The 27,574-nt window shown below is 36.1% G+C and overlaps 1 protein-coding gene across 1 annotated transcript in view; it reads left to right on the top strand.

Moving 5' to 3' along the window:
• The window catches only part of FOXP2 (forkhead box P2), a 671,719-nt gene that overhangs the window by 206,525 nt on the left and 437,620 nt on the right, over positions 1-27,574 (top strand). Inside the window, exon 3 of the mRNA XM_040260147.1 lies at positions 13,164-13,254. The gene's annotated coding sequence lies outside the window, so the exon portion shown is untranslated. The remainder of the gene's footprint in view (positions 1-13,163; positions 13,255-27,574) is intronic.

Raw genomic sequence — 27,574 nt, 5'->3', positions numbered from 1 at the left:
GCTTTGCATTATATGCAATCATCACTTAAGTATGGCTCGAGTATTACCTACACTAACTACAAATCCTACTTTATTAGTATATAGGTTAAATCAGTATTTTTCAAATTTTAAAACATTTTATACTCAAACTCCAAAATATATGTTCTCAAACTCTAAAATATATGTTCTCAATTAATATATGTTCTCAATATATGTTCTATCATATATGTTCTCAATTTAATATAAGTTAAATTAGTATTTTTCAAATTTTAAAACATTTTATACTCGTTCTAAAATATATGTTCTCAAACTCTAAAATATGTGTTCTCAATTAATATATGTTCTCAACATATGTTATAAAATATATTTTCTCAATTTAACATAGGTTAAACATATATAAAATATATGTTCTCAATTAATATTTGAAATTCCAAAATAAAATTAATATTGTGTCATATTAGATTAAGGCATTGGGTCAGAGCACTTCTATATTTCCATGTCTTATCTATTTAAAAAAAAAATCACTGAATGTAATTTTGAACCAGATTACCTAAGGGTAGTATCGCTTAACCTGGTTTAGATGCCCTGTTAATTCTACCTAAAATTTCATTTCTACATTCCTTGGTGACACAGATGGTAAAGAATCCTACAATGTGGTAGACCTGGGTTTGATCCCTGGTTTGGGAAGATCCCCTGGAAGAGGGCATGGCAACCTACTCTAGTATTCTTGCCTGGGGAACCCTCATGGAGAGAGGAGCCTGGCAGGCTACAGTCCATGGAGTCGCAGAGAGTCAGACATGATTGAGTGACTAAGCACAGCACGTACCTATCCGTTCCATGTTGACCTATCAATAGATTAATAGATCCATTTAACAAGCATTTATGTAGTGCTTACTGTTTGTCAGTCAGTGGTTTAGATTTATGGGGCTCAAAAGTGAATTAAACAGACAAAAACATTCCTTTTCTTGTGGAGTTCATAATAATCACAGTTAGGATACTAATTGTAGCGAGCTCTCTATGTTTCTATTGGAGGTTTCATAGTGTTTCGCCTTTGCAGAACCAGCTTTAAAAAATCCTATTTTCTTTCTTGATAATTGCAACATCTGTACAAAATGATAAAGATATGATGTTCCTGTCATGTAAATGCCTGATGCAAAAGAAAAAAAAAAAAAAAACCTTTGGCAAAGCACGTCCTGAACCCTTAATAAATTTTGGTGGGAATGGAATAACTCATATAGAATATGGACTGCCTTCTAAATAAGTTTAAAAAATCTTTCCCTATTTATCAGAAGCTTGTTATTGTTTCTCTTATTCTATATGCATACGTCACCATTGCCCAAGGACTAGAATTAAGGCTATAAATTTGTTGCTCTGCTGGGGTGTGATTGTTTAGTTATTTTCTTGTCACTGAAACATTGGTTATGCTATCAACCTTTGTGACCAATGTTTATTTGCGTTCTCAGATTTAAATGTAGTTAGCTCAATTCAGTTCAGTTCAGTCGCTCAGTCGTGTCCGACTTTTTGCGACCCCATGAATCACAGGCTTCCCTGTCTATCACCAACTCCCGGAGTTCACTCAGACTCGCTTCCATCGAATCAGTGATGCCATCCAGCCATCTCATCCTCTGTCATCCCCTTTTGCTCCTGCCCCTAATCCCTCCCAGCATCAAAGTCTTTTCCAATAAGTCAACACTTCGCATGAGGTGGCCAAAGTACTGGAGTTTCAGCTTTAGCATCATTCCCTCCAAAGAAATCCCAGGGCTGATCTCCTTCAGAATGGACTGGTTGGATCTCCCTGCAGTCCAAGGGACTCTCAAGAGTCTTCTCCAACACCACAGTTCAAAAGCCTCAATTCTTCAGTACTCAGCCTTCTTCACAGTCCAACTCTCACATCCATACATGACCATTGGAAAAACCATAGCCTTGACTAGATGGACCTTAGCTGGCAAAGTAATGTCTCTGCTTTTGAATATGCTATCTAGGTTGGTCATAACTTTCCTTCCAAGGAGTAAGCGTCTTTTAATTTCATGGCTGCAATCACCATCTGCAGTGGTTTTGGAGCCCGAAAAAATAAAGTCTGACACTGTTTCCACTGTTACCCTATCTATTTCCCATGGAGTGATGGGACTGGATGTCATGATCTTCGTTTTTCTGAATGTTGATCTTTAAGCCAACTTTTTCACTCTCCACTTTTACTTTCATCAAGAGGCTTTTTAGTTCATCTTCACTTTTTGCCATAAGGGCAGTGTCATCTGCATATCTGAGGTGATTTATATTTCTCCCAGCAATCTTGATTCCAGCTTGGGTTTCTTCCAGCCCAGCATTTCTCATGATGTACTCTGCATAGAAGTTAAATAAGCAGGGTGACAATTTACAGCCTTGATGTACTCCTTTTCCTATTTGGAACCAGTCTGTTGTTCCATGTCTAGTTCTAACTGTTGCTTCCTGGCCTGCATACAGATTTCTCAAGAGGCAGCTCAGGTGGTCTGGTATTCCCATCTCTTGAAGAATTTTCCACAGTTTATTGTGATCCACACAGTCAAAGGCTTTGGCAAAGTCAATAAAGCAGAGGTAGATGTTTTTCTGGAACTCTCTTGGTTTTTCCATTATGCAGTGGATGTTGGCAATTTGATCTCTGGTTCCTCTGCCTTTTCTAAAACCAGCTTGAACATCAGGAGGTTCACGGTTCACGTATTGCTGAAGCCTGGCTTGGAGAATTTTGAGCATTACTTTACTAGCATGTGAGATGAGTGCAATTGTGAGGTAGTTTGAGCATTCTTTGGGATTGCCTTTCTTTGGGATTGGAATGAAAACTGACCTTTTTCAGTCCTGTGGCCACTGTTGAGTTTTCCAAATTTGTTGGCATATTGAGTGCAGCACTTTCACAGCATCATCTTTCAGGATTTGAAATAGGTCTACTGGAATTCTATCACCTCCACTAGCTTTGTTCGTAGTGATGCTTTCTAAGGTCCACTTGACTTCACATTCCAGGATGTCTGGCTCTAGATGAGTGATCACACGATCATGATTATCTGGGTCGTGAAGATCTTTTTTGTACAGTTCTTCTGTGTATTCTTGCCATCTCTTCTTAATATCTTCTGCTTCTGTTAGGTCCATACCATTTCTGTCCTTTATCGAGCCCATCTTTGCATGAAATATTCCCTTGGTATCTCTAATTTTCTTAAAGAGATCTCTAGTCTTTCCCATTGTGTTTTTTTCCTCTATTTCTTTGCATTAATCACTGAAGAAGGCTTTCTTATCTCTTTTTGCTATTCTTTGGAACTCTGCATTCAGATGCTTATATCTTTCCTTTTCTCCTTGGCTTTTCACTTCTCTTCTTTTGATAGCTATTTGTAAGGCCTCCCCAGACAGCCATTTTGTTTTTTTGCATTTCTTTTCCATGGGGATGGTCTTGATCCCTGTCTCCTGTACAATGTCACGAACCTCATTACATAGATCATCAGCCACTTTATCTATCAGATCTAGTCCCCTAAATCTATTTCTCACTTACACTATATAATCATAAGGGATTTGATTTAGGTCATACCTCAATGGCCTAGCGGTTTTCCCTGCTTTCTTCAGTTTCAGTCTGAATTTGGTAATAAGGAATTCATGATCTGAGCCACAGTCAGCTTCTGGTCTTGTTTTTGTTGACTGTATAGAGCTTCTCCATCTTTTGCTGCAGAGTCTGATTTCGGTGTTGACCATCTGGTGATGTCCATGTGTATAGTCTTCTCTTGTGTTGTTGGAAGAGGGTGTTTGCTATGACCAGTGCATTTTCTTGGCAAAACTCTGTTAGTCTTTGCCCTGCTTCATTCTGCATTCCAAGGCCAAATTTGCCTGTTACTCCAGGTGTTTCTTGACTTCCTACTTTTGCATTCCAGTCCCCTATAGTGAAAAGGACATCTTATTTTGGGTGTTAGTTCTTAAAGGTCTTGTAGGTCTTCATAGAACTGTTCAACTTCAGCTTCTTCAGCGTTACTGGTTGGGGCATTGACTTGGATTACTGTGATACTGTACGGTTTGCCTTGGAAACGAACAGAGATCATTCTGTCGTTTTTGAGATTGCATCCAAGTACTGCATTTCAGACTCTTCTGTTGACCATGATGGCTATACCATTTCTTCTGAGGGATTCCTGCCCGCAGTAGTAGATACAATGGTCATCTGAGTTAAATTCACCCATTCCAGTCCATTTTAGTTCACTGATTCCCAGAATGTCGACATTCACTCTTGCCATCTCTGTTTGACCACTTCCAATTTGCCTTGATTCATGGACCTAACATTCCAGGTTCCTATGCAATATTGCTCTTTACAGCATCAGACCTTGCTTCTATCACCAGTCACATCCACAGCTGGGTATTGTTTTTGCTCTGGCTCCATCCCTTCATTCTTTCTGGAGTTATTTCTCCACTGACCTCCAGTAGCATATTGGGCACCTACTGACCTAGGGAGTACCTCTCTCAGTATCCTATCATTTTGCCTTTTCATAGTGTTCATGGGGTTCTGAAGGCAAGAATACTGAAGTGGTTTGCCATTCCCTTCTCCAGTGGGCAACAATCTGTCAGACCTCTCCACCATGACCCGCCCGTCTTGGGTTGCCCCGCAGGCATGGCTTAGTTTCATTGAGTTAGACAAGGCTGTGGTCCTAGTGTGATTAGATTGACTAGTTTTCTGTGAGTATGGTTTCAGTGTGTCTGCCCTCTGATGCCCTCTTGCAACACCTACCATCTTACTTGGGTTTCTCTTTCCTTGGGCATGGGATATCTCTTCTCGGCTTCTCCAGCAAAGCACAGCTGCTGCTCCTTACCTTTGATGAGGGGTATCTCCTCCTGCCGCCCTTCCTGACCTTCAGTGTGGGATAGCTCCTCTAGGCCCTCCTGCGCCCACACAGCCACCACTCCTTGGACGTGGGGTCGCTCCTCCCGGCCGCCACCCCTGGCCTCGGACGTGGGGTGGCTTCTCCTGGCCGTTGCCCTGACCTTGGACGTGGGGTAGCTCCTCTCAGCCGTTCCTGCGCCGTCGCAGCCTGGCACTCTAGGCTGCTGCCCCTGGTCTCAGACGTGGGGTAGCTCTCGACTGCCGCTGCCACCTGCGCTTAGTGTTAGCTAGTTTGAGATAATAAAATAATCCTTAGGTTTCACTGTTCCCTAAGAAGACCTATGCTGAATTTTCAAAGATATAACTATATCTTATGAAAACAGTATGTAAAATGTTAGTGTAATTTTTACTTTTTAACATCAATTACACATTATGACCTATATGAAAATGTATTTTATTTATTTATTTCAGATTTTAGTGTATTTTGCCAAATCAGACATTCACTAAACAAAATATTTTGTATTATGCTTAAGCTTTGCACAGCGTTTCTGTTTGGAAATGATTAAATGGTAATATTTCTTTTAGGACATATCTTCATTTTTGTTAATTAAAAGACAGAGTAGAAACAAAGAGTTCCAAGTAACATGTTAAGAAAACAAATCTCTTTTTTGAGTATCAGGGAGTTCCTGGGGTGTGGGGTGGGGGGAGCCAAGAAAATTTAACTACCTAGTAATTGTTCACTTTGTTTACTACAGTCCCTTAAAAGAAAAGAGTTCAAATTCTCTGGGAATGCTTGAATTATGCTCTGCTCTCCTACAACAGTCCTTAAATAAATATAGAAACCAATTTAAAAGGCTAAAAGAAATAGACAAGGGAGTATTTGTAAATGTGAACTTTCATTCAGAACATCTTTGAATATCTCAGCTTAAATTGAATCCTGCCCTTGTGTGTGTATACACATGCATGTGCCATGTTGCTCAGCACACTGAAATCATACATACTCCTCATTATACTGTACACTTCATGAGAGCAGCGTTATGGCTTATCTCAGAGCATGGACAGTGCCTGACATACAGTCAGCGGCAAATCCATGTGTGTGAATGTGAGAGAATTCTTACTTGTCTCTTTGGCTCTGCTCTTGCCTTCTCTGATTTCTTAGTTTTCTTCACTGGCTTGTTTTTTTCTATTAATTAACTTTTTTTTTTTTAAATTCAGCTTTTCTCCCCTAATCTAAGTGATCATTTGGTATATAATTAAGTGATCATTATGATCAATATTCAATGACTTAAATTTTTTTTTCTTGAGGTTTAAGTTACTAAAATAAGACATGCTTATTTAAATAAAACCTATATGTTGCAATCTTAATGTTTTTTATTTTTAAAATTAGCTTCTTGCTTTATTGTTTATTTAAAATGAACTTTGGTTAAAGAAATACATGTGCTGAGTTTAAAAAACAAATAAAACAGAAAGTTTATTATAGTGAAAAATAGCAGATGTCTGCCTTTCACTTTCCCACTGTCCAGTCCAGCTATACAGAGGAACACATTTCTGGTATTTATAACCATAATTATAAATGATATGCTTATTGACGTTACTTTATTTATCTATTTTAAACATTAATTTTGGTTAATGAAAATGGAGAAATTAATGGGAGAGAATGGCATATCAATAAAAAGTGAAATAAAAACTAAGCTGACAGGGATTGCATTGAATCTATAGATTGCTTTGGATAGTATACTCATTTTCACTATATTGATTCTTCTGACCCATGAACATGGTATATTTCTCCATCTATTAGTGTCCTCTTTGATTTCTTTCACCAGTGTTTTATAGTTTTCTATATATAGGTCTTTAGTTTCTTTAGGTACATATATTCCTAAGTATTTTATTCTTTTCATTGCAATGGTGAATAGAATTGTTTCCTTAATTTCTCTTTCTATTTTCTCATTATTAGTGTATAGGAATTCAAGGGATTTTCTGTGTGTTGATTTTATATCCTAAAACTTTACTATATTCATTGATTAGCTCTAGTAATTTTCTGGTGGAGTCTTTAGGGTTTTCTATGTAGAGGATCATGTCATCTGCAAACAGTGCGAGTTTTACATCTTCTTTTCCAATTTTGATTCCTTTTATTTCTTTTTCTGCTCTGATTGCTGTGGCCAAAACTTCTAAAACTATGTTGAATAGTAGTAGTGAAAGTGGGCACCTTTGTCTGGTTCCTGACTTTAGGGGAAATGCTTTCAATTTTTCACCACTGAGGATAATGTTTGCTGTGGGTTTGTCATATATAGCTTTTATTATGTTGAGGTATGTTCCTTCTATTCCTGCTTTCTGGAGAGTTTTTATCATAAATGGATGTTGAATTTTGTCAAAGGCTTCCTCTGCATCTATTGAGATAATCATATGGCTTTTTTCAGTTTGTTGGTGTGGTATGTTACATTGATTGATTTGCAGATATTGAAGAATCTTTGCATCCCTGGGATAAAGGCCAAGCAATCTGTAGGTTCAATGCAATCCCTATCAAGCTACCAACGATATTTTTCACAGAGCTAGAACAAATAATTTCACAATTTGTATGGAAATACAAAAAACCTTGAATAGCCAAAGCAAGCTTGAGAAAGAAGAATGGAAGTGGAGGAATCAACCTTCCTGACTTCAGGCTCTACTACAAAGCCACAGTCATCAACACAGTATGGTACTGGCACAAAGACAGAAATATAGATCAATGGAACAAAATAGAAAGCTCAGAGATAAATCCACGCACCTATGGACACTTTATCTTTGACAAAGGAGGCAAGAATATACAATGGATTAAAGACAATCTCTTTAACAAGTGGTGCTGGGAAAACTGATCAACCACTTGTAAAAGAATGAAACTAGAACACTTTCTAAGACCATACATAAAAATAAACTCAAAATGGATTACAGATCTAAATGTAAGACCAGAGACTATAAAACTCCTAGAGGAGAACATAGGCAAAACACTCTCTGACATAAACCACAGCAGGATCCTCTATGACCCACCTCCCAGAATACTGGAAATAAAAGCAAAAATAAACAAATGGGACCTAATTAAAATTAAAAGCTTCTGCACAGCAAAGGAAACTATAAGCAAGATGAAAAGACAGCCTTCAGAATGGGAGAAAATAATAGCAAATGAAGCAACTGACAAACAACTAATCTCAAAAATATACAAGCAACTCCTGCAGCTCAATTCCAGAAAAATAAACAACCTGGCCCAAAGAACTAAATAGACATTTCTCCAAAGAAGACATATGGATGGCTAACAAACACATGAAAAGATGCTCAACATCACTCATTATCAGAGAAATGCAAATCAAAACCACAATGAAGTATCATTTCATACCAGTCAGAATGGCTGTGATCCAAAACTCTACAAGCAATAAATGCTGGAGAGGGTGTGGAGAAAAGGGAACCCTCTTACACTGTTGGTGGGAATGCAAACTAGTACAGCCACTATGGAAAACAGTGTGGAGATTCCTTAAAAAACTGGAAATAGAACTGCCTTATGACCCAGCAATCCCACTGCTGGGCATACACACCTAGGAAACCAGAATTGAAAGAGACATGTGTACCCCAATATTCATCGCAGCACTGTTTATAATAGCCAGGACATGGAAGCAACCTAGATGTCCATCAGCAGATGAATGGATAAGAAAGCTCTGGTACATATACACAATGGAGTATTACTCACCCATTAATTAATAAAGAATACATTTGAATCAGTTCTAATGAGGTGGATGAAACTGGAACCTATTATCCAGAGTGAAGTAAGCCAGAAAGAAAAACACCAATACAGTAAACTAATGCATATATATGGAATTTAGAAAGATGGTAATGGTAACCCTCTATGCAAGACAGCAAAAGAGACACAGATGTATAGAACAGTCTTTTGGACTCTGTGGGAGAGGGAGAGGGTGGGATGATTTGGGAGAATGGCATTGAAACATATAATATCATATAAGAAATGAATTGCCAGTCCAGGTTCGATGCAGGATATAGGATGCTTGGGGCTGGTGTGCTGGGATGACCCAGAGGGATGGTATGGGGAGGGAGGTGGGAGGGGGGTTCAGGATGGGGAACACGTGTACACCCATGGTGGATTCATGTTGATGTATGGCAAAACCAATATAATATTGTAAAGTAATTAGCCTCCAATTAAATAAATTTAAATTAAAAAAAACTAAGCTGATATATGCTACAATAGAACTCTACATAAGTGTTTTGGGTCCATAAAAAACAGGTTGGCATTTTAGGTCTTCCAGGCTCCTTTTAAAAATAGCTGTTGTTTAGCTTCCACCAGCAGTAAACAAGAGAGCTCATCTTTCTGTATTCTTGACACACTGGGTAGAATCCAGTATTCAGATTTATGCTATTCTGATGATGTAAGTTGTATATCATTTTAGTCTGCATCTTTCAGATAAGTGATTTTGAGCATTTTAAACTACTTGAGAGCTGTTCTGGCTTCCCCTTCGAAGGCAGTGCCATTTCAAGTTTTTACTTACTTTTCTATTAGTTTCTTCTGAGTATTCTAATATTGATTCTTTGTTGGCGTTAGGTCTTCTCTCAATTTATATATGATGTCATAACTGGACCCTATTATCCTCCCCCCGTATCTTCTGCCTGTCTTTTGTCTGTGGAAAACTTTCATCAAAGAATAAGTTTAATCAGAAAAATGAGAACATGTGGAAATAAAGGAAAACAAGCAAAGGAGACCAAATAATGTACTCATTAAGTATAGTCAGGGACCTTTAATTCCTTCTACAGGGCTATAGATAACATTCTGAACCTTATCCAATGAGCCGTCTTATAGATACTGAAACACTAGGTGGAAGAAGTTAACTGTATGATGACCAGACTGTTCCCATGACATGTGGAACTGGTGGTTTAGTCGCTAAGTCATGTCTTACTCTGGCTATCTCATGGACTGAAGCCCACCAGGGTCCTCTTCATGGGTTTTCCCAGGCAAGAATACTGAAATGGGTTGCCATTTCTTTCTCCAACCCACAGCATAAGCTACTACAATTCCAAGAATTGATCACAAAAAAATGAGAACAACTGGATCCTAGAATTGATAATTAACTGTGTCTAAAACAATCAGACCATTGATGACCAACTTGAAGGTGACTGTGAGATGACCGCGCTGTTTCTGCATCTAGTCCCCTTGCCGCACTTCTGTCTATAAAAGCTCTTGCCCCACTGGTGCCAGTGCAGGGGTAGTTGTCCTTTGGACAGACATCTGCCCTCCCTCCCCAGTTGCCAGCATATGAAATAAAGCAAACTTTCCTTCCCACCAACCTGACCTATTAATTGGCTTTTGAGCAGCAGACAGCCAGACCTCACACACCTTTTGGCAACATTAGTCACTGAAAAATTCTCATCTTAACTTAGTAAAAGTCATTAATTTTATGGCTCATTATTTATGTTTTGTTTCAGAATTGCCTTTTACTTCTAATTTTCAAAAAACTCACCTGAATATTTTCTATTAGCTTTGAGAAGATAACTTTCACATTTTAAAATTGTTTGTGTGCATGTGTGCTTAGTTGCTCAGTTTTGTCCAACTCTTTGCGACCCCATGGACTGTAGCCTGCCAGGCTCCTCTGTTCATGGGATTCTCCAGGCAAGATTAACTGGAGTTGGTAGCCATTACCTTCTTCCCAACCCAGGGATCAAATCCTGAATTGCAGGTGGATTCTTTACCATCTGAGCCACCAAGCTCTTTAGTTAAATTTCAAATTTATATATGGTATAAAATAAGGAGCTAAGTTTTTGCCATATTCTGAGACTATTTTTCTTTCTCTATACAATGAGTTAGCACCAACCTTTTCTCTTACTTTTGATATCATCCTTATCACACATAAAGTTATCATTGACCTGTGACTTTATTTCTGAACTCTGTATCTCTGTGTCTGTCCCTGAATTTGTTGTGTATCCTAATATTTGATAGAGTGAGATTCTTCGCTTTGTCCTTCATTTTTTAACTTTGATAATAATAGACATTTTATAACTTATACTTTAAAATGCATTTTTAGATTTTATTTGAAAATCTAGAATTTATAGGTTGATTTAGGGAAAATTGATATCTGTGAATATGGGGAAGTGAAAAATAAGTCAGTATGGAATTAGAAAACAATTTAGGCTGCTACATTTCCATAAGAATTTTTTTTTTTTTGGTGGCATGTAGCCGGCAAGAAATGATTGGGGAAGAAAGATTAACATAAGTAAAGTCAAGGATGGAGTCTGCTGCTATGCAAAATTTTGTCATTGAGAGAAATATGGAGAACAGAAGCAACAGAGAAAGAATGCTAGAATGTTAAGAACAGGAGTTTGAATTACCTATATTTTTGTAACTTTGAGTTATGTAATACTTAAGATTAACTAAAACAGTGGTTTCAAGTTATGCTTTGCAGTATATATCTAAGCTTCCTAGAATACCCCCAGGGTAACTGGTGAAAGAATAGTGGTGGTACTGAGTATTTGGGATCCTGATTCAGTCAGAATGTTTCATTTTTATCTGCTTAATTAATTGACCTCTCACCAAGTTTTCATTGGAAGAAAGGATTTTTCAGCCAAAAGTGTTTGGAAATGATTTAAATAAAATTACTGAAATGCTTAAATGTTCAGTGAGCATGGTATATGATATCATTCATCATTTTCAGTGCCTGTGGAAATGTTGCTAATTGAACATGGTACTCTTTCCTGTTCCAGACTTAGGTTTAGTCTCCCTGCGACTTTTCATGTGGTCCCTAGCAATCAGAGTTGCATGTTTCTTTCCCTTTCTCCTTTGCTTTTCACTTTTCTTTCTTCAGCTATTTGTAAAGCCTCCTCAGATAACCACTTTGCCTTCTTGCTTTTCTTTTTCTTTAGGATAGTTTTGTTCGCAGCCTCCTGTCCAATATTATGGACCTTCCTCCATAGTTCTCCAGGCAGTGTTGACTACCTCAAATACCTTCAATCTATTTGTCACCTCCACTGCATATTCATAGGGGATTTGATTTAAGTTGTACCTGGCTGGCCTAGAGGTTTTCCCTGCTTTCTTTAGTTAAGCTCGAATTTTGCTATGAGAACCTGATAATCTGAGCCACAGTTAGCTTGTTTTTGCTGAATGTATATAGCTTCTCCATCTTCGGCTACAAGAATGTAATCAGTTTGATTTTGGTATTCACCATTTGGTGATGTCCATGTGTAAAGTCATCTCTTGTGATGCTGAAAAAGGGTACTTGCTATGACCAGTACATTCTCCTGGCAGAATTCTGTTCGTCTTTGTGCTGCTTCATTTTGTTCTCCTAGGCCAAACTTGTCTGTCACTCCAGGTATCTCTTGACTTCCTGCTTTTGCATTCCAATCCCCAATGATGAATAGAACATCTTTTTTTGGTGTTAGTTCTTGAAAGTCTTCTAGGTCTTCGTAGAACTGATTAGCTTCTTCACTAACTGTGGTAGGGGCATAGGTTTGAATTATTCTAATGTTGCATGGCTTGCCTTGGAAATGAACCAAGATCATTCTGTAATTTTTGAGGTTGCACCCAACTACTGGATTTCAGACTCTTTTGTTGATTATGAGAGCTACTCCATTTCATCTATGGGATTCTGGCCCACAGTAGTAGATACAATAGTCAGCTGAATTAAATTTGCCCATTTCTGTCAATTTTAGTTCACTGATTGCTAAGATGTTAGTGTTTATTCTTACCATCTCTTGCTTGACCACTCACAACTTACCTTGGGTCATGAATCTAACATTCCAGGTTCCTATGCAGTACTGTTTTTCTCATCATCAGATTTTACTTTTCCCCAGACACATCTACAACTGAGCATCATTTCGGCTTTGGCCCTGCTGCTTCATTCTTTCTGGAGCTGTTAGTCATTCTTCTTTACTCTTCCCCAGTAGCATATCAGATACCTTCTGACCTGGGAGAAGAAATGCTTACTATTAATCTGTTAATTGTGGAAAGACCTACAAAACTCATTAAGTAGGCAATTGAAATCAGTCATGTTTTCAGTTGGGAACCTTGAGACATAAATAATTTTAGTCTTATAAATTACAAAATTTAATCATCAAAAGTTTAAACCTGGAAAATCAGTATAAGAATGGGAAGTAAAATCTGTTTCTTGAAATTGTGCTTAGTGCTGTTGCTGTGGTCCTTGCTTTGTATCAAACGGTGGCTTTAAAGTTTTCCAAAATGTAGGAAAGCAATTTTATACAAGTTTGAAGATTCCCAAAGCAATGACTGTTTTATACTTACCTTTAGATTTAGTATGTTTTATGGTGAAATCATTGAACTAATTGGGACATAAATGAAAACTTAATTTTCAAAGCAGTGACAATTGTTTGTCTCTATTAACAGGGCTGCTCTAATGTGATACTGGAATTGAATTTATCTAGGGCTCCATATCAAGGTTGACTTGCAAGTATTATTGAAGATCTGGGAGAAATAGGTAAGTGGCCTTTTGGTGATAAGTCTCTTTCATTCATTGTGCTTATTTATGTTTTTCTAAAGTTTATTTTGTCCTCTAAGTTTTTGGTTAAGTATCTTTGCTCAAAGGTTAAAAAAACCCAAAAAACTATCAGTGAACCATAGAGACATATCATGCATGGCAATAGGAGTTTTTACCACTGTTTCTTCTCTTGGGCTTTTTATTTCATTTCTTATTGTGCTCCTTCTTCCTTTTAAACCTGATCTCACTTTGTCTTTTGAAAATTAACACAAATTTATGAAGAATGTGAATTTGATTTTGAAATATTGGGAATAAATGATTAGAGAAGAAAAGCACTTGAAGTATTTTCTGTCACCATTATGCTAGCCTATTTATACTGATGTTTTCAATACTATTTTATTAAGATCCAGTTGATACTTAGGAGAATCTAGAAATGTTAGAAACTAAGGAGAATAGCATACTGCTAATGATTTTTTCTTGAAAGTTTGATTTTTTAAAATAAACTTCTTGAGATCTAGCAAGTCAGCTATTTAGAAATCGTTTATTTTTTTAAATATTATACTTCTTTCAGTATAATGGGAGTTTTCCTTGATATTTACAGTGCCAGTTTAGAGAACTTGAACTCCATTGTTTGTTACAAAGCAAGGACCACAGAGATAGTATGAGTCGCATTTCCAAGAGATGCAGATTTTATCTCCCACTCTTATTCTACAATGTCTCTGTGAAATTAGTTTTTTGGTGTCATTTCTCGACTATGGTATCAGTCAAGCAGTTATGTTATAGGGGGCCAAAGTTGTAATTATATAGTTACAAAAATAAAACTGAAAAAAATTCCAGATGGGTTGTTTACATCATTTCCCTTTCTAGTCTTTACCCCTAAAGAAAGGGGAACCCTGATACTCTGACTTCTTAAAATTATGATTTTTTTCTTGCCCACGCTACTTCAGAATTCTTTATCAAGTGGGTTCACCAAAAATGTAGGATGGGTCTCAAGATCCTTGCTGTGATGCCTAAATTGCTGTAACCATTTCTAAAACTTTATCTAGATAGATGCGCCATATCTCCCCTGAGAGAATTTTGTCAATGTGCTTGAATCATGCAGTCGGTTATTTCTCAGGTACTGTTTTGCCTATGGAATTTTGCTTGTTTTGTACCAACTTTATAATTCTGTCAGACATACAAACAAAATCAATTCAGTTCAGTCACTCAGTCGTGTCCGACTCTTTGCGACCCCATGGGCTGCAGCATGACAGGCTTCTCTGTTCATCACTAACTCCTGGAGTTTGCTCAAACTCATGTCCATCAAGTCAGTGATGCCATCCAACCATCTCATCCTCTGTTGTCCCATGGAAGTCCCCAAAACAAAAAGAATGAATCCACATGTATTTAGCATTTAAAATTTTGGAAACATTTTGATAACATTTTACTTCATTTTACTTTTTCATTAAACTCATTAATTTTACTGTTGCATTTTTTATGATGTAAGTAAGGTGGCCATTATTATTAATTATTTAGTAAGTGGAGAAACTAAAAGTTTTGGCAAAGAATTTCAAGGACTTGGAAAAATGGTGTAGCTTATTGTGATATTATAGCTAATAATAAATAATTACATGTTATTAGAACTCAGATCTGCTTACATGCAATCTTTTCTTTTCTGTTATTTATTCTTATATGGATAATGGTTATGTTGATATATCCTGTCATTGTGAGACCTTTAATATTAAATTCTCATTCCTGGAGTAGTAATAGGACATTTGTTTTAGTAATAGCAGGGGAATTTTAGATTTATAAGTAGGAGTTACCTGACAGTGAACATCATGGAACCATGAAAGAAATGACTTTTAGAAAATAGTCTTTTTCCCAGAAGGGTACATAATTGTGTATGTATTAAAATGCACAGCTATTTTCAAGAAATACCCATTTTCTTTCTTTCTTTTCCACTCTTCCATTCCTTTCCCTCCAGAAATCCCTAAAGTGAATATTTGTTTTCAAATGGTTATCCCCATTTTACCTCTCATAGAGGTTTGCAAAACCTGACCTAGATTATACTAAACAGGAACTAAAATATTCCACATAGCTTCCAACTGAGATTGTGTATATGGGTAAATGTTTACTTAAAGTGTGTATGTGTATGTGCGTATTTTACTTCATAATATTTACAGTTATTTCCAGAGTTTCTATTGTAAGAGTATTAAATGTAAATAAAAGATCAGTTTTAGTTACTTCAGTGGGGTAGAAAAAACTTCATTCTCATACTTATACATATTGCTATAAGTTTCATAAATTGTAAAAATTAGGCATCATACCTGACAAAATATTTGCTCTAATTTTCAAATTATTAAAAAATAAATGAACTAGGCAAAAAGATGATTTGGCTAAGGAGGGGCTGAACAAGTGATTCAAATATGTGGTGTGCACACATTTTTTGGTAAAATGAAACATACTGAATAAAACTGTAAATACAGAGGCTGTAGCATGTAGCTGTTGAGAATGTAGTTTGGAAATCATATTGCTTAGATTTGAATTATGGTTCAAAAACAAACCTACCATATATGAAACTTAGATAGGTCATTTAAACTCTCTAACTCTTAATTTCTTAATCTAGAAAAAAGAGATAATAGTAACTATTTCTTAGAGTTGACCTAAGGACTAAATGTGTAAATACATATAAAGAGAATAGTAAGCTTTCTTTTTTTTAAGTTAGTTTTATTTTGTTCCCTATTAACGTGAGTCTCAAAGTTTGACTGTATTTTCCAGGCCACCTGATCAGTGTCCTGACTAGCATTCTAACTTTGGTCCGTGAAATGGTAAAAAGGAGTTAATTTGTAAATGTACATTCTGTGATTTTGTTAGCATGTGTATGAATTTTTGATAGCTGTATACTAATATTTTAAAGCTTAAAATGTCATACATTTATTATGTTAATAATTTCCATGGGTCAAGAGTCCAGGCATGGCTTAGCTCAGTATCTTACAAGGCTACAATCAAAATATTGGCTAGACCGCATTTTCCTTTGGAGTTCAGGGTCTTCGTCCAAACTTACTGGGCTTTGGCCAAATCCATTTCATTGCTTTTATAGGACTGAGGTCCACAGATCCTAGGGGTTATCCATAGTGCTCATCGATGTGGCCCTCTCCATATACAGTTCACATAATAGTAGCTTGCATCTTTAAAATTAGTAGGAGAGTTTCTACTAAATGTTAGAAAAATAGAGTTATATATCTATGTGTGTGTGTATATATTAACATAACCATTGAAATAGCATCCCACAACCTTTGCCAGATTCTGTTAGCAAGTCATAGTCCTGCCTGCATGCAAGGGGAGGGACTTATATAGGGCATAAACCTGGGGACCACCCTAAAGTTTATCTGCCACAGCATGTTAAATTTCTTAATTTAAAATTAATTTAAACTATCATTTTATTTTTTTAATTATGTAAGATTTAATAAAAAAGTAACATTGTCACTAAGTCTAAAATTTTATCCTCAGTTCTGCTTATAGTATAAGTTTCAATGGGCCATTCCTTTCTGCCTAATATTGATCCATTATTTTAAGCTGGCTAACCACCAGATTAAAACAGCATTCCCTGGTACTCTGACAAAACCCAGATATCCAACATTTTCTCCTCATTACACTGATACGTATGCCTTGAACTTGCCTTACGCTTGCCCACGTCTCTGTCAGTGTATAGCCTAATGTTTCTTTTCCCTTGTCTTCTGTAAACGTAAACCACATTTACATCTCTGCCTCTTCCACTACACTTGTCCTGTTTCTTTCCTCCTTTTTAGCCAACTCAAGACTCTTCCTGATAATATCATGTGTGTATCACCTGTAGCCTTGCATATAATCGTATCTTAAGAAACATTCACTAAATATTTGAAAAGTGAAAGTGAAAGTTAACTCAGTCATGACTGACTCTTTGTGACACCATGACCTGTATAGCCCTCCAGGCTCCTCTGATCATGGGATTTTCCAGGCAAGAAGGGAAGCTCAAATATATGAAATACCTTCTTAATTCAGAACAGTGGTCAGTTTGAGAATCATATTTTAAAGGATGGTTTTTATAAATTATCTGCTCTTACACTGACTCAGTAATCTGAAGTGTATCTCAGATCTTAAGTGTAATCTTAAGTGTGTCTCTTAAATCACCTCTAGGAATCCAGTACAACTTGTATGTTTGAAACTGATTGCACATGGGAAGAATGTGAATCTTGGGGTCCAGAGGGTGAGCTGTGATAGGCAGCCTTTAAGATGGTCCTTAATGATCACCATCTCCTGGTTTTCATACAGCTATATTTTTCCCTCCCACATGTACCTTGTTTCTTGTGGCCAGTTGACTCGGATATGGTACAAGTAATAATATATTGCTTTTCAGATTGGGTTATACAAGATATTAGGACATCTGTTTTGGATGTTCTTTCTTGTTTCTGTTTTTTTTTTTCTCTCTCTTTTTTCTCTTCCCCCCCTCCCTTTTTCCTTCCCCTTTCCCTTCTTTCTTTCTCTCTCAGACTCATGATTTGCTCTAGGGGAGGATAGCTGACTTGGTGAGATCCATGTGGTGAGAAACTGTTCCCTCTGTCCAGTAGACAGGGAGGAACTATCAGTAACTGCATCTTCTTGAGGAAGCCTGAGCCTAAACCACCTAGCTGAACTACTCCCGGATTCCTGATCCTCAGAAACCGTTTGACATAATAATTTTTTTTTTTTGTCCAAAGCTGCTAAATTTGGAGGTAATTTGTTATGTAACAGTAGATAATGAATATATTATATACTACCCCTGAAAATTATTTCCACAAACTTCATTACTATTCTGGACTTTGCAGGAAATACAAAGATTAATATAATATACAGGTATACTGAATATGTGGTCTCTAAAGTAAGTGTCGTGGGGAAGGCATGCATGTTTATGAGAAAGTGGACTTAAGTGAGAAGAAAATGTGAAATCTTTAGATTTCACCTGGAATACTGATTTTATAATATGCAGAGGCCTCTTCTAGTCTCCTGCTACTTGAGTACATCAGTGTTGAAGTGTCAGGACTGGGTAGATCTGGGTGCTAGTCTGGTGCTGATTCTCTTTTAGAAGAGCTGTTTGAAACAGTTAAAAAACAAGCAAACAAAACAACAACAAAAACTCTTACCTTTACAGAGTCTGAGCTTTTAGAATCTATTCTACTAATCTATCATACTAGTTTTCCATCGTTCTCCTTTAATGTCTTTATAGAGTTGTGAAGAAAACATCTATATATATGTACACATATTTGGGGTTCAGTGCTTTGACATGTTTAAGTTAGAAAAATATTCATTCAGTCTCCAGGAAAGTGAGTTGAGAAGTATGTATCAGCAAGTAGTAGAACAGATTTTTGTATAAATTCACATTAAACTGTCATTCCAAATTTTCTTCTTATTGATTATTCTGTAATGATAGAACCTGGGCAAAAATACAGCATTATATATTTTTTAATTTAAAAAAAAATTATTTTTTAATTGAATGATAATTACTTTATAGAATTTTGTTGTTTTCTGTCAAACACCAACATGAATCAGCCATAGCTGTACATGTGTCCCCTCCCTTTTGACCTTTCCTCCCTTCTATGTTGATACAGAGCCGCTGTTTGAGTTCCCTGAGACATACAGCAAATTCCCATTGGCTATCTATTTTACATATGGTAATGTAAGTTTGCATGTTACTCTGTCTGTACATCTCACCCTCTCCTCCCCTCTCCCCATGTCCATAAGTCTGTTCTCTATGTCTGCTTCTCCCATTGCTGCCTTGCAAATAAATTCATCAGTACCATCTTTCTAGATTCCATATATATGCATTAGTCTATGATATTTATCTTTCTCTTTCTGACTTCCTTCACTCTGTATAATAGGCTCTAGGTTCATCCACCTCATTAGACCTGACTCAGATGTGTTCCTTTTTATAGCTGGGTAATATTCCATTATGTATATGTACAACTTTTTGTCCATTCATTTGTGGATGGACATCTAGGTTGCTTCCATGTTATAGCTATTATAAATAGTGTTGCAATGAACATTGGGGTACATGTGTCTTTTTCAATTTTGGTTTCCTCAGATATATGACTTGGAGTGGGATGGCTAGGTCATACGGAGGTTTTATTCCTAGTTTTTAAAGGAAACTCCATACTGTCTTCCATAGTGGCTGTATCAATTTACATTCCCACCAACAATGCAAGAGGATTTCCTTTTCTTCACACCCTCTCCAGCATTTATCATTTATAGACTTTTTGATGATGGCCATTCTGACTGGTGTGAGATGATTTTTCATTGTAGTTTTGATTTGCATTTCTCTAATAATGAGCAATATTGAGCATCTTTTCATGTGTTTGTTAGCCATCTGTATGTATTCTTTGGAGAAATGTCTGAAAATACAGCATTATATTTTTTACAAAGGGAAAAATTGAAACTGGTTCCTATGAAAAAAGGAGAGTTTACATTTGTAATATCAAATTTATGGCCTGGAGTGATCCACTAGTAAAAATTTTGGTACCATTATACAAAATAGCAAAATATGGATTTTAACTGGCCTGCTTTTCACTTCCACTGAACATTAAATACATTTTTAATGGTCTTATTTGCTGGGAAGAGCACCATTACAATAATCTACTTTTTACAGCCTATATCAAATATGAACCAGCGTCTCTTATTACAAAGTTTGTGCTTTGGGAGGCATTTTCATGACATCTAACAGTACTGCCCAACATTTCTTGGAATTAGTCTTTAATCATATCATTTTCCAAAATGAGTTGTTGCTCATACTTACTGATTGTTTTGTGGTTAAACTAATCCACCAACTATATTTAAAATGTCATACAGATTTATAAGGAAAGGTCCACTGAAACTACTGTTATATTAGTTATCACATGAAAATGTTATAGAACTGCTATGCAGCTTGAGTGTTTTCAGTTTTTTTTTTTTTTCCCTCTATGATATCCAGGGGGTGAATATGAAACTTCGTTTTTAACTATTGGCATTTCAAATTTTTACTATTATCTGCTGGAATACAAAGAACTATTACTGTAGGTGTCATGTGAAATAAAGATAAAGTCTGAAGCCTACTTTAGCTGTTAGCCTTATTAAGGAGTTCTTCATGTGTTGAATCCAGCACCTGGTCTTGCGTAAGCTATACTGTGAGAGCCTGGGGAGAGCTTTCTTTCTCTTTACTTTGGCTTTATTAAGACTCTGTCACATTTTCACTGTTGCCTTACCTTATCTAACTTTCTAGCTACAACTCACAGGACAGTAGGTCTAATATAGATTGACGCCTTTGTCTGAAGACTGATTGAAACTTGTGTCTTAGAGTTGCTAATGCTCACTGAACCATTTTATTGAAGATAAAGTAAATAAAATAGATTGCCATATGAGAATTCTCTGAAATCAAATGGAATAATTTGGCAGGTTTAAGCCCATGAAGAAGGCAAAGCAGTGAAACAGATGTGAATACTTTTTATGCTCAGTATATCAAGGGGAAAATATTCTTGTTATATTGGGCCTAAATTTTCATTCTTATTCATACAATTAAATGTTAAGCATAAGTCTCAATTGGCCTATTATTTTTGGTCTTAAACAAGGGGTCCTCTGTATGAAAGTAATATGAATAATAACTTTTAAGACTATAATATTGTGGTGATTTTTTTCTTTGTCTTTTTCTCACACTTAAGCACAGGAATCAGTAGCCTTAGAGAATTTAATAAACAACACAAATGAATGAATTTGATAAAATGCACTCTAGAATCTTAAGGTTGGAAAATAATAGTTCAGTTCAGTTCAGTCACTCAGTCATGTCTGACTTTTTGCGACCCCATGAATTGCAGCACGCCAGGCTTCCCTGTCCATCACCAACTCCCAGAGTTCATCCAAACCCACGTCCATCGAGTTGGTGATGCCATCCAGCCATCTCATCCTCTGTCGTCCCCTTCTCCTCCTGCCCCCAATCCCTCCCAGCATCAGAGTCTTTTCCAATGAGTCAACTCTTCGCATGAGGTGGCCAAAGTACTGGAGTTTCAGGCAAATAATAGTAAACCTTACTAAAAGATGCTACCAATCTTGACCATTTTATTCATTAGTTAAGAGTGTATGTTCACATGAGAACAGCCTTTTTGGAAAACTGTCCTGTGCTTTTTTTTTTCTCCTTTGAATATGTGTTAAGTTTATATTAATAATTTTAAAATATTTGTTTTGTATATATTGTCATCTGAAATAATCCTGGGGAGGGGAAAAAGAAGCTGGAGTAACCTCAGCATCTAGAATGAAAATAGCATATGATACCATGATGACATGTATTGACATATTTAATTTGTAAAATACAAGGATCTGAGCACTTGTGTGAAGACATGTGGAAAATCTGATGGAGGGAAATGAAGATCTCTTATTTGATTGCCTGGGTCAGATTAAAAGTAAATATTTATAGAAGAAAGATCAATAAAAGGGTTTTGTTAGAAAAGTTTGAACTTGCTAACTAAAGACAGCATTTCTCTTCAACCTTATAAAGAATCTGTCACATTAATACTTTCTCCTGTAATTTCTCTCATGGTTTCTCCATATTCAAAATAACTTCAATTTATGCCCCTTTTAAATATTTAGTTCATTTAAAATTTTTTGCTAATACATTTCATTCATTTGTTTCTCAGGTAATGATTCATGCTTAATTTTAGCTATAGCCATTAAGCACATGTTTTTTTCTTGTCTCTGGGTACCCAGTAATTTTTTCAGTTCTCACAACCATGCCATAGTGATTTCAACTGTCATCAGTTAGATGCAAAGTATATATGACACTCTCATATTAGCAATAAACCATCTTAAAGAAATCTTTGACACTCCTTGACTTTTTAATTAATATTGCCAATTAAGAACCGCTATAATCTTACCATAAATTTGACCCTTTTTCTTCTATAGGGTTCAGTCAGGGTTCAGGGTGACTCTGATGCTATGCAAGGCTGAATAGGAATAAACATATTTCATGTTCCCTTGTGAGTGAGCTCAAAGAGAAGTTACTGCATTTCAGTTTTCCTTGTATATTACAGCTAAAAATATAATCATTTGTCCAATGCTTATTAAATAATTTTATATTCTTTAGAGTTTATATTATTTATGCCCTTATATTTTATATTTGTTTTCTTCATTGTTATAGTATGTGCATATTTCTCTCTGATTAACCAGAAATGTTAAAGTTCATTGCTCTATCCAGAACTCCATCTCGTTTCCTCTAGACTCCAACCATTTATCTCCTTTGACATTTTGATTTTCAACATGAACTTGTCTTCAAAAAATCATGTGTAGAGAAGTTTCTTTAAAATGAGAGCATTATGCTGAGACTCTGAGAAACCTTTAGTCCCTTTAAAATATATTCTAGATATTTAGCAACATGCCAAACTGCAAATGAGAGGAAGTTGTAATAAAGAAGTGTATTTAGTGAGTCTGTTTCTGATCCCACCCTTGATTTTGTTAGGCCCTACCTTCTCTCTGGTTACCCTTTGTTCCTTTGCATTTAATTCTACTTTTCAAGTTCTGATCAACATCCCAAAGAATGGGTATTTTCCCTTATCTATAGGACCTAGCATTTGTATACTTCTCTGTGGGCTTCCAACTGATTTTAGAGTCAGCTCATGGAAGGTCATTAAAAGATCATATCACTCATTACTGAATGGCAGTATTTGAAAAGTTAAAACATTTGTGAATTGTGTGTTAGGAAGCAGAGATAAGTTTCTGAGGCTGGTGATTAGTAGAAGTTCCATAACTTACTCTTATTGAGTTGTAACTCTAAATTTCAATTACCATCATGATTACTTAACATATTTATTGACTGCTATTTTGCATATTACTTCATATTTTTATCTTGTTAGCTAATCTAAATGTTCTTTAGGAATTTCCATGTTGTTACAATGGTTTGCAGAATGCACATTTGCATATATGCAAATATGAATCAGTCAAGAGAAATGACAGTATACAATTTACAGTCACAGCATATGAAATCTTGATGGTAAAAATGTATTGGCTTATTAGAAATTTATGTATGTGTGCATGCTCAGTCATGTCCAACTCTTTGCAACCCCATGAACTATAGCCTGCCAGGCTCCTCTGTCCATCAAATTATTGAGGCAATGATACTGGAGTGGGTTGGCATTTCCTTCTCCAGGGGATTTTTCCCAACCCAGCGATTGAACCCTCATCTCTTGTGTCTTCTGCACTGGCAGGCAGGTTCTTTGCCACTGAGCCACAGAAGAAGTCCTAGAAATTTATTTAGATATTCCAATATTAATTTACTTAATGCATACTGCTAGAGAACTTCCTATTGCCAAATACTTCTGTATATTATTTTAAAATAGTTAATCAAAAGACTTGAACTAAAAGTTTTCTTTTTACTTACCCAGATTATGTGATGAATAAATAATTGGGAAGTTTGCCTCTTGTGACATCAACACATAGGTATTATTACTGTGTGATTTTAATGTAGCAATGAAATGAGCTAAAAAATATTAACTCACAACTTTAAGAAGAGGTACTATAATCTCATTTTAAGATGGAGAAACAGATATAATTAGTAATTAGTAAGGATAGAGTCAGAATTTAAGCTGAGGCAATTTGGTTTTAGAGTTTATAAGTTTAGCCTGGGAATTATTTTGGTGGATACTTCCTAAGGTCACTCCATAGTGAGTCACACTTTTGAATAATTCCCACCCCTTGAGTGAGGGCAGAACCGGCTGCTTATTTCTAGCCAACGTAACATGGCACAGGTGGTGGAATGGTCATTGCCATGAATATATTATGTTATATAAGATTCCATCTTAACAGACTGGAACAAGAGTTTATTCTGCTGGACTTGAAGAAGCAAGCTAATGTCTTTTGCGAGGACTTGAGAAATTGTCATGTGGCAAAGAACTGTGAGCAGCCTCTCAGGAGCTGAGGCAACCTCTTCCCTACAGCCAGCAAGAAAATGGAGCCTTCACAAAAGCAAGGAACTAAACTGTGCCTATTGTTACATGAGCTTGGAGGAGAACCTGGAGCTCCAGGAAAGTACACACTCCAGCCAACACTTTGCGAGAGTCTGAGCGCCAGTTTATCTGCTCCAAGACATCTGACCCACAGAAGTTTTAGGACAATAAATACATGTTGCTTAAAGCTACTACGTTTGTAGTAGTTTGTGGTAAATTTTACACAGCAATAGATAGTTATGGACCCATGAACAACATAGCTTTGAGATGTGTGAATCCACTTGTACACTGGATTTTCTTCTGTAACATGGTACTATAATAGTACAGAATTTGTGGTTGGTGGACTCTGTGGAGGGTCCATACCCACACCGCCAGCAATTTTCCAGGGTCATTTGTAATACAGTTGTGAATAGTTGAAATAAAATCCCATGTTGCTTGCTGTTAATAATTCTCATAAGTAATGTGGAACTTGAAATGATTTTTGAAGAATGTGGTTGAGCTGTTTAGAATTATAACTACATGATTGTGAAAAATCCTTTACATCTAAGAAAATCTGATTGAAGGTTACAGCATTTACGTTTGGGAAGATCTGAAGATATGTTTGGGAAAAAGATATCTATTAAAATTTTTCTGATGGCTTTACAAAAAATACCAACTAATAACAAAGTGAATCTGAGTGTTACTGAAGCACTTTAATAGAAGGCTTGTTTGACCAAAGCACTGGAGGCAAGAATAACTTTTAAAGAAACATTCATCTTTCATGCCTGTTGGTAACCATCCCTAACTCTCTTCTTGTAGATCACTTTTTACCTCTGTTTTATGTTCCTTAATCTGGTCACCCTTTGCTATTGGTTTTATGCCTTAGAAACCTGAAATTAGTATTTATCTTTTTGAAAATACATATTTTATCTCAAATTTTTGGATAAGTTATTTAGTTTCTTTACTGCACATGTCAAACAGTTGAAAACTTTGTGAGTTATTGTCATCAACAATTAAAAAAATAAGCTAACTTTAATCAAAACATGTAAAAGTGGAACACTGACAACATATATCGATGCTACAAGGGTGAGGAAGGTATATGATATTTTATTCAATCATTTGTTACTTTATATTTTAGAGCTCCAAGTTTTATCATACATGTATGGAATATCTTAATGAAGTTCTCTGATTGTTTAATAATTTTAAAATTATGATAAAAATAAATATAGTGCTGGATATTTAATAGAAGTACTTAAAATGCAGTTGTAATTCAGTAATTTAGATAATTAGGTAAGTGTAGTTAGGTACAGTGAATAACTATGTTTTAGTTTGTATGATAAGAAATAGGCACATGGATCTACTCTAAATTTTTAAAATCTCTCACTACAGGATTGTTTATGGTATTATAAAATAAGTGACCTAGTATTTATGACCACAGAAAGTAGCCTTTAAAAAACACTTTAGCTTCTATAGATCTTTAACTAATATGAGTGTCTAATTTTTACATCTTTAACTCTTTAGTAATCAACCACTTGGGGGATAGTGTGTGTATTTTTTTTTGTGAGGATCAATGTTTAACTGGAGAATAAGTAAAACATGTAATTTTTTTTGAAAGTATCCTTCACTGTTATGTTTAAAATAGAATTTGTATGTGAAAATTCTGAGATTCAGAAGATTTCTTTCTCTATGATCTGTGTTCTTTTAGTGATCCTTTGTCTTTACTGATTAAAGTTAACATTTTCCACATGTTCTTAACCCATCCAAAGAAGTGGTTTGAAATGTTTCAATAACAACTTTACAAGCAAAATATTTAAAAATAGAAAACAATTCTGCAAGCTAAAAAAACACATTACATATACAGTCAATAGTAAGCTACATACCTCATATATATTTTATCTTGAAATATTTTATGTAATTTTTCTTATGCCCTTTTATTCTTTATATCTTTTAATATTATTGTTTATATCATTAATATGAAAATGAAAAAATACAATGTTTGACCTCATTTGACTTTTTTGATGTTCAATCAGTTAAAAGTTTGTAAGACATTTAATTGCCAAATGGTATGATTATTATTCATATCATCATTTGATATATAATGTCAACTGAATTGCCTCCCTGGAGTGCACTGTGTTTCACAGATCAATAGATTCACCAAGAGCTTGAAGGAGAGCTTTAAACATTCATTGAAAAGAAGGAAAAATATATCCCTCTTGTAAAATGGCTTATGTAGTCATTTTATCAGCTTCATAATTATTTTATTTACTTCTGTGAATAAATCTTGTAACAATAGTTTTAGAGTATTAAAGCTCCCTTAACCAAATTAAATTATAGTGTTAATCAGATTTATTTTACTCAAATGCACTGAAAACTGTATAACAGAAATACAGAGGCAGATTCCTTGAATAAATACTGCTTCTGCGATTTATCTGGAATAACTTCCATTTAAAATACAGTTCTCAATATTCTATACCTTCTCCTTTAATAATTCATATAAAAGCATCATCTTATATTATTAATATGTCCAGTCCTTATTTGCTATGAAGGAATTGCTGTAGTGAGAGTTTGTGGATTAGAAGGGCAGTTGTTCCTTCTCCCCACCCCCTTAGATGCTCACCATCCCCGATAAAGCAGCATGCACATCAGTCAGTGCTGTTACATTAGTTCCCCTTTCTCCCAAGTGCTATAGGCCAGTAGGGCCAAGACAGGTGCTGTGCACACGGTGGGTATACAGATGTGGGGCTGTGCTGAGTTGCTCAGCTGTGCTTCCTTCTTTTCAGGCACAGAATGCTTCGGTTTTCATTGTTTGTGAGGTTTTATTGTTTCCAGGATCTCCCAGTGGGGCAGATCTGTGTGTGTTTGTGTATGTGTGTGTGTGCACGCGCATACGCTGTGCTCAGCTGCTCAACTGTGTCCAACTCTTTGCTACTCCATGTGCTGTCCAAGTTCCTCTGTCCATGAAATTTTCCCGGCAAGAATACTGGAGTGGACTGCCATTTCCTCTTCTAGGGGGTCTTCCTGACCCAGGGATTGAACCCACTTCTGTGTCTCCTACCTTGGCAGTAGATCACTGAGCTACCTGGGAATCTCATATATGCACTGCAGCTAAGAAATGCTGAGCTGTGGAAATATGACACATTTAGTGCATCATCCTTCCAGGTTCCTCACCTAAAACACAGCCCTGAGCAATGGACCAGGTGAAGACAGGATAGGGTCAGGGTCTTGCATTCTTGGTGAATCTGTAAGAGCTGTAGGAGGGCCAGATACTCATAAAGGAATGTCTTTCCACCCCTGCACCCTGCACCGTGTCAGTGTCTTATTATTATCCACAAATTACATAAACTCCGTGGCTTAAGACAACACTATTTTATTATCTTATAGTTCTGGAG

Source organism: Oryx dammah, unplaced genomic scaffold, assembly GCF_014754425.2.
Source record: "Oryx dammah isolate SB20612 unplaced genomic scaffold, SCBI_Odam_1.1 HiC_scaffold_18, whole genome shotgun sequence".
Classification (NCBI taxonomy): Eukaryota; Metazoa; Chordata; class Mammalia; order Artiodactyla; family Bovidae; genus Oryx; species Oryx dammah.
Note: the sequence above shows the minus strand (reverse complement) of the source record. Positions and strands in the feature narration are given on the sequence as shown.